The sequence below is a fragment of the Dendrobium catenatum genome, unplaced genomic scaffold (genome assembly GCF_001605985.2).
Source record: "Dendrobium catenatum unplaced genomic scaffold, ASM160598v2 fragScaff_scaffold_1697, whole genome shotgun sequence".
NCBI classification, from domain to species: domain Eukaryota; kingdom Viridiplantae; phylum Streptophyta; class Magnoliopsida; order Asparagales; family Orchidaceae; genus Dendrobium; species Dendrobium catenatum.
In genome coordinates this window covers 214,600-223,476 of record NW_021320159.1, presented here as the reverse complement: position 1 = coordinate 223,476, position 8,877 = coordinate 214,600, and the positions used below count along the sequence as shown (strand labels likewise).

The following is an 8,877-nucleotide window of genomic DNA, read 5'->3' as shown; positions in this document are numbered from 1 at the left end:
TTTAAACATGTGGAGAATAAAAATCAGATCAAAACGAGGTCTTGTGCGTCGAAAAAGGAGCAAAATTGGATTTTCTGTGATTTTTTGAAGTTAAAATAGTTTAAAAATAATTTTTTAGTATTTATTTAATAAAAATCGGACGGCGGGTCCCGGTTTGACACGTGCCACGCGCGGATTTGTCCCGCGGTTTCGGCGCAATCATTTCCAATGATTCCGCCGCCGCGCAATCATTGGCAATGATTGCCGCGGCGCAGAAATCAGCGCCGGCTGACTTAACCACGTCGGACGACGCGTGTGGCCGTCCGATCGCCCGCGGTTTGAAACCAACGGCTGTGATGCCGTCGGACGAATCAATCGACCGCGCGGTTGGATACACGGTCGAACGGGGCGGCCGAACGGCCGAATCCGAACCGTTGATCACCCGATCAACGGTCAGAGAAGCGTGAGCCGAGGTCTAGGGCGAACACCGAAGGCTCAGGACGTTTTTGCTCTCGTTCTCGCTCTATACTCAACTAATCAACATAAAATTTTAAACACATCATCTAGACATGAAGAGAATTAATGGGGGACCTTTTTTACAGTGTGAAAAGCTCTTTATGGAACGCTATTTTAACCTAAGTGTCTTAAGCTAGGGTTTGAGATATACCTCAATCCACTTGGTGGATTCGAGCGATCTTGGTCTTGTTGGACTCGTGGAATCCTCAAGAGCAAGTTCTTAGTTGACGTCGAGATCCAAAGCTCGCTCGATCGGCCGGGATTCGTCCTGGAACGCGAAAAGCCTCGGGTTCGCTGAAAGATCGCCACCGGCGAGGTCTGGACGTTGGGGTTTGGTTCGAAAAAGTGGAGGGAAGTCGTGGGAGTGCTCTCCTCAAATCTCAGAGTCTAAGGAGGTCTGAGTCTAGAGCAAGAGCAAAAAGATCCCTCTCTAACCCTGACTTCTCTCTATTTAAGTGTCTAAGCTCTAGATCAACGGTCCAGATCTAATCTAGGTTGAATTAGGAGGGAAATTAGAGTTAGGGGGCCGTGGTTTTAAATTCAAAATGAAGGGAGGAGTTATCATGCAATAAAAGCCTTTTAATTCCATCAAAATAGGCTATTTTGACCTATTTAAGACTCGATTTGACCACGTCAAACTTTGACCTGGTCAAATCAGTCAAGAGAGTCAAAGGGGAGGTGAGATCAAGCCATGGAATCTATAAAATAAATTTAAAATTGATTTTAGGCTTAAAGGGTCCAAATTGGTCAACCCTGGTTGACTCGGTCAACTGGGTTGACTCAGGGGTCCAAGCCAGGGCTCAACAGACTCGACTCAACCCAACGAGCCTATTGGAGAGGGTCTTGGGGTCTGACTTGGTTAATTTGACCAAGTCAACCCTTTGACCAAGGGTCTGGGCAAAATCGAGGTTAACAACCAATATCTGACATCTAATCAATGGTAGCACTAGAAATATTTGATCTAATATTCTGCTGATAATATAAAATCAGCTTCTTCACCAAACTACCATTGAAATTGGAGTTTTCCTAGAAAAGCAATCCATAGGGAGGAATTCTATTATTGGTGTTATTAATCCTAATCCCAAAGATTAGGAGATAGGCTCGAGCAAAGTGAGAGGAGAGACAAAAAGATATAATATACTTGACTTAAAGGAAAGTATACATGATATACGGTACATCATAGCTACTTTTTTGCATTCTCTAATCATATCCGATACAAAAAGAAATCATATACTGTATTCCGCTGTCCATAAAGAAAGACAAGAAGATATCAGGTAAAACAACCTAACCCAGTCAAAATTTGAAGTAAAGAAATGCTTTTTCTACTATTTCCCAAGGGGGGATACAAAAGTCTATCTTTTATCTATGGAAAGAGAAATAGAGTTCTGAATGAAAGAAGTAGCTCTACTTACTGGATAGTAAATAAAGAAATCAATAAGGAAGTAGCAGCCCCTACTTCCCTGACTTCTCGGATATGAGTTAATAATTGTTTATTTCTATATTACTTCTTTCAAGATTATCGAGGTCAGATTCTCACTTTCAAAACTTCAAAAGGAAGAAGAAAGCCATATGAATGCTCTTTCTAATTGAAGATTTAGGCTTTGGTCAACCAGATCTAGCTAGCTAGTCAGATAATCAGGTCGAATCATGAAGGTCGAGAAGGAAGGTTCACTATGCAGTGTCGGGTTGCAAAGTCCAATCAACAAAAGTGGTTCATGGCGCATTATGTGCCTTATCTAGAATATAGCTCTGACTAGTATATGAGACGACTGCCCACCCTGGTTGTAGAGTGAATCATCCTTCATTTAATTTGGTTGTTTGTCTTCAATTTTCTTTTCAACTCGGCCATCTCTTGGGACTATGATGACGAACGTCTCTCTCCTCGGTCCAATTGGCAGACCATTATTTTTGCTTTGCACCTCATGGGTTGGGGGAGTGTTCTATTTTTTTGAAGGAAGTTCATACAAGACTATGATGTTTTATATTTTGGATCAATATTACTTCCTTACATTTTACAAAGAAAAAAATTCCAGCCTGGCTAAAGTGGGTAAGGGGGAGGCAGGATTCACAAGGACGAGTAGCCAGAGAAGGAGAAGTGTAACATCCAGATTCAATGAAGCAATTTTGCCATTTCTTCTATAGAAAATCATCATTTTAATGGTTGAAGAATTCATATTTTTAGTATTAGTCTGATGAGCATGATCGATAGCCCGATGCTTGTGGTAGAGATTTTGAGCCTACCCTACCTATGGGTTAAATATTTTCTTCCTTAGTGTTGAATAATATTTCTAATGTTTCTTATGCAATTGGTGAGAAAGTTCATCCTGCATCAATGAAGTGAAAAGAAAAAAAAGAAAGAGAAATAGAAAGAAAAGATGAAAGTTTCTTTAGAAAAAGCTTATGATCTTATTGATTGGGATTTTATGAGTTGCATTTGTTCGAACTTGGTAATACTAGATTCTTGGCTTCACCTCATTATGAATTGTAGTACAGCTCTCCTTGATATGGAATTAAGTCGAGCTAGCACCTCTCTCTTCTTTTCTCTTTACTCTATTCAAAGTTTTTGAATTGGAAACTTTTCAAGTCGAAGTGACCCTATTCTTTCTAATAGATTTTTATGATGATGACTTTAATCTTTTTGCATAAGCTAATTTTGAAAAAGAGAAGGCTTTTTGGAGTGTTGAAAGTCTTTTTCAACATGGTCAGGACAACAAGGAATGACTTTGAAAAAGAAAAAAGATTGACTTCTCTATTAATGTTCCTAAAATGAGATACTATTCTATTTCTAATATTAAAAGGTCCATAAGAAATATCTTTTCTATTTATTTTCTATTAAAATTCTATAAAACCTGTGAAAATATCGGACTAGTGCTACATAAGAGGGTGGAAAAGGAAACCTTTCAGTACATCCTGGATAAAGCATCGATTGTATAATTTTATAACATCAAAACGCAGGAATAGCCACTCTAATTAAATTGCTTTGCACCTGTCACAGTAAGTGAATTAGGTCCTAGAAAAGGAAATGAAAGAAATTGCATTCTGGTCATTTTTCATCTCAAAGAGCCTACAACATGATAGTGGAAGAGAATAAAACAATTGTAGGATAACAAACTTGTAAGGCAGAGTCTAGATCTCAAACAAGTGGAAATAGAGTTTCTTCTGGGTGGTCATTCATAAGATGTATCATATTTTGGGTACTCACATCACATACATGGTCCTTATACGTCCACTCTTCCACTCTAGAATAGTGAAGTCCAAGGTTCGTCAACATTTTCTTTTTTTCTATGTAAAAGTACAATGTAAAATGAAAGAATATGAAATGGAATTGAAAGCACATCAAGGAAAAATAACTAACATATTTCCAAGTCCAAACTCCTTCATCAAACATATTATTTTTTCCATTCAGGCTACCTTGGAACATAGAATAGAAGAGAAGCTTGTATGGCTTAAAATAAAGCCTATAAAAAAAAATGAAGCCTTCCCACATAATTCATTTTTCTTAAAATTCGATTACCAAACACCTCAACTAGAAAATAATAAGTGCTGAAAGGAGCTAGATCCTTGTATTTTTTGCACATATATATAACAAAGAAGAATTCATTGAAGGACATAATATTCATCCAAAAGAAATTGGGATTATGTAGAGGAGCAAATTTTGGATACATATGGTGCGTAGCAGTAAATACATGATAAGAAATTCTCCTACTAGTAGGAGAAAACAAAAACTATACACACTGATGGCAATACTAAAGGCAATTTGGGGGATCAACAAGAGTTGTAGGTTTATCTAGAGATAATAAAAAAAGATGGCTTTTTGGGGAGAAGGTTGAATCTCAAATTCCAAATTGACAGGTTCTCTACTACAAGAGAGGGGGAACCCTTTCCGTCCCCATCCCATTATCATTATAGACTGCGCTACATCTTTAAATATATTTTGTTATAGCATTACCCAATACAAAAATAAAACCTAAAGTGAAGCTTTATGTGAACACAGCTTGCTGGCCTTCTTCTCCATGCTCGCAGTTCCTATATGTGCCTTCTAGGGTTCAATCTCCACTTTTATTTTACTAGACCTGGTGAAACATGAGAAAAGTGATGAAAGACCCAATTTTTGTTCATGTTGAGATCATAACTTCTATTTCTTGCAATTGCATTAACATCTGTCTTCTATTTGTTCCACTCGAGTCAACCCCAAAAGATCACATTAAAGATTGGACTACTTCATCTTGATTTTGAATAATTAATTTCCTTTTCTAAGGGAGCAAAAAGTCAAGAACGACAAATCTTCATATTCAGCTTGAAAAATAGTCCCATCCATGCTTTCTAAAAAGTTATTATCCCATCAGGAAAGAATAAGATAAGATTTGTATGAAAGAGATTTTGTTTCACTGTTTGACTCTATTGACTCTGAAGTTTGATTTCACACTGACAGGTTTGTTGGAAATTTCTTTCACTAACCTTTTCTTACTCCCACTACTTCATCACCTATGACAATAGGGATGCATAAAGGTACTCGCATACTTGATTGGCTCAAAAATAATAGTCCCCCTTCCCTAGAAGGTAAGTGATGTATGGTTGGAAGGGCCACAAAGATAAGAAACCAAAGGAAAGGGAATAGACTCATAAACTTGATTGGGTAAAGCATAAGCTCTACAAGCGAATATGCCGATGGTTGGAAGGGAAGGATAGCATGCTTCATTTTTCTAAGAAAAAGTGAGTTTCATGATGAGTCCAGCTCGTAGTGACCCTAACACTGTGTTAAGGAGAATTGGGAAAGCCTTTTAAGTCAATAATCTTAGAAACTAGTAACGCAACATCCCCTCTTCAGTTATCATGAAATTTCTCTAGGCTCTTCTCTTTGAAGAAAACCTCCTCGCTCTTAATCCATTTATGCTAAATGGAGAAAGAACTTCTTTTTCGTGGGTTCTGTCTCATTTTCTTAGGTCGAGTATGTCCCTAAAGAATTTTTTTATATAGGATTTCAATATTTGAAAGGTATGGGTGATCATAGTATATTCAGACCTATAGTTTGCTCTGCTTGGGTACCACCCCCATTGTGAGGTACCATTACAATGCCAGGCGTGAAAGAAAACTAAGAAAAAGCATTTCTTTTACCAGGATTATAGTACCTTCAACAAAAGATTTCATTCCTTGACTTGAGACCTAAGAGTTCCTTAAATTTGAGCATTAAGACTCGTAGAGTGCTTTACCGTGCCAGATCTTAATGAATAATCCTTAGGTGAGGTGCCAAGTAAAAGGGTGACTTCTCAACGAGGATGCTAAGAGAACTATCAATGAGTGAGTTACTATGATGAAATGGAATTTTTTTTAACGTCCTTCTACCCTTCACCCATAAAAGCTCTATACAAGAACCTTTGTCTCTTACTGATAAACTATGGGAACCTGACCACATAGGTCAATTATGGAAAAACAAAAATAGTTGGGATGAGGTATAGCCCTGACATTCTACCCATTTACTATTTCTCTTCTCTTCTTCCACTTATGCTTGGAAGAAAGTGAAAGCCTAGGTTCTTTTCTTCTCCCTACTAATCAGATTGATCCAAGCAGCCGCTCTCCTCTCCTTTCAGTCGAGTATAACACTAGCGCCTCTCCTTATCCAATACAAAGAAAAAGGTGGCATCCGTATTCACCATGGCTCAATGCAGCTTGCCCCTTGAAGGTGATGCTCCCCTTGTTAAGGGTAGTGAGTACCCCATCCTTGGATCTATGGCCTCTTTCTCCTCGGAAGCCCACAACAATGAAAAAAGAGAATAGGATCTCTTCCAGGAAGAAAACACCAAGACTGTATAGTCAAGCCCGATGATTCTATAGGATCTCGTCAAAGAATAAAACTAATATTTTATGTTTGATAACTCATGCTAGCTAAGAAATAATTTTCTCTGCTGCCACTTGCCGCCTTTGAGAGCAAAGAATGGGATGAGGGCCATACAAAAATAGTTGTGAAGTCTTTCACCTTGTGGAACATAAGACTTCAAAAGTTGTCTTTGAGAGATGTATTCCCTACCAAATCCTTTTTTTAGGTAATCGTATAAATCTCCTCCTCTCATTTTTTCCATCACAGTTGATAAACATAGAAGAAAGCATCAGTCATCGACTTTCCCAGATGTTCAAGATATTTTTTGATAGTATCTATAGCGAGAGGTCTCCCCCTTTGAGAGATAATTGATATATGAAACCTACTTTTGGAGACATCCCCCTACCCATGGGAAGAATGGAACATCTCCCGATGAGGAGGGAATAAGAGAGAACTTCTTGCCCGGCTTGGAAGCCTTCTGATTCTGGGAATTAGAACTTCGAAGACCTTTAGATGAGCGGTCTATTATACTATATTAGCTCCCGTATAGAATAAATCTCTTACCGAGTTCTTCAGGACCAACAAATAAGATTTTGTCTAACAAGAGCTACTTCAGTGAATGAGTAGTCTTGATGGATCTCAATGTTCCACCACTACCACACTGAGTAGTGGAAAATGACAAGAAACTGTCGGAGGGTCCAACATAACACAATCCTCCATATGGGGGAGGGACGGATGGCCTCTCCTCTCACTCAAAGAGAACATAGTCATCTCCAAACCAGGCCTGACACCCGTAGATTCTTGACATGCTTTAAGATATTCATCAAAGTGAAAATCGAGAGGCACTCCATAATGCTGACTGCCTTGCCATGTCAATTTTTTAGTTGACAAGGGTGACAAATGACATTAATGACGAGTATCTCTTGAGTCTTTTATAGTGACTCCATATGCATGGGTCTAGACATTAGTATGAGTGAGAGATCAAAGATCTCTCTTTCTCACCTAAGATTCTAGTGGATCCTAGATCAAATAAAGGTAATCTTTTTGCATCTTTCATTACTACGTAACCTTCTTTTTGTTGGTCAACAACTAAAAAAATTAGATAGTTATTAACTTACTAGTCGTACATGAAGGAGTCTTTTTTTTGTTTAAAGGTTGATTAAAACATAAAGCCTCAACTGGATAAATTGACTTATTTTACAATATTCTTATAGCTATGCCTTCTCTTTTTTTATTTTTTCTATTTTAATATGCAATGATAGAGATGGAATATTTTGGATCAGCAGAATTCTACAACTACCAAACCAACTGCTTTCGCACTGAGTGAACAAGATCCGGAGCAACAACTAACAACTTTGAAGATATCCCGAGAAAAGTTTTTAAAGCTGGTGTCTCCTATATGTACACCAGTTTCTTTGAAGTATCCTAATGATGTCTTACCATCGACTTATAGAAAAAAGGCTGTGAACCACTTTGATCTCTTATTTTGAAGAAATAAGTGGCTCATAAGGAATTGAATGGAACATTATCTATTTGACCTCAAAGTCCTCATATAACACTTCTTCTAGTCAGATCACTTGTAGGAATGAAATAATGCTCATCCATGTTCCACACGGCCAAGGAAGCATCTTTTTTTGAGTGGAGTAAGAAAAGAAAAAAATCATAAGAAAAGCTATCAGAAATTTGAAATGAGTTTTTATGAAAAATAATGCACAAGAGGAAGAGAGAGCTTTGACTTTCTTAGGTCTGCACATGAAATTGCCGCCAAGGAATTGAAGTATGAATCCCCCGAAGCCAATATAGAGGCCCTAACTATCCTTCTCAAACTGGTCAGAGATACCAATCAAATTTCTCAAAATGGCATGATGACATGACCTTCATCTTCTTAAATCTCTAACTAAGAAGACTTCTAATGTTCTCCTTGGACTCTCTTACGCAGGACTTCTATCTAAGCCTCACATAATTGGATATTTTTTTACATTCTACCTTTTCGAAATGGATCTTCTAAAATATTTCACATTTTATATGATCATCTCTATTTTAGATATTTAGGAAATCCTTCTTAATAGATGAAATATTCCTATTATGTCAATGTCAATTGAATTAATGTTATTAGTTGTTAATTAAAACTTTTTGGTTTTTTCCATTTCTTTGGATGATATGGTGGGTTAATCATTTGCTTCATTAGTTCCAACAGTGGCAGCTGCAGAATTTGCTATTGGATCAGCCATTTTCATTCTTTCTTCTTTAGTCTGAGGGACTATTTTTATCCAATCTATAAATAACATTCAAAGTTAAATATAACTATGATAGAGTGACCAAAGACTCAATTTTCTAGCATCAATCGTTCTCTTCTTCCTTTTGTACTTGTCCCATTATGTTGTTGAAAGATAGATACGAATAACCTTTCCCAATGAGATTGAGTTCAACGAAAATGTTGGATAGAAAGATGATATTTGCTGCTATTCCATCTCTTTATGCATCAAGTACAAAGAGATCTCAATAATGAAGATATGATAGTATCCTTTTATTTTATAGGCTTTCTTGAAGAGTTTAGGTCAGACTTT

The 8,877-nt window shown here is 37.4% G+C and overlaps 1 pseudogene; it reads left to right on the top strand.

Annotated features, from left to right (window-relative positions):
- Positions 1-236: 236 nt before the first annotated feature.
- On the top strand, positions 237-7,948 carry LOC110097165 (annotated as a pseudogene).
- Positions 7,949-8,877: the final 929 nt, after the last annotated feature.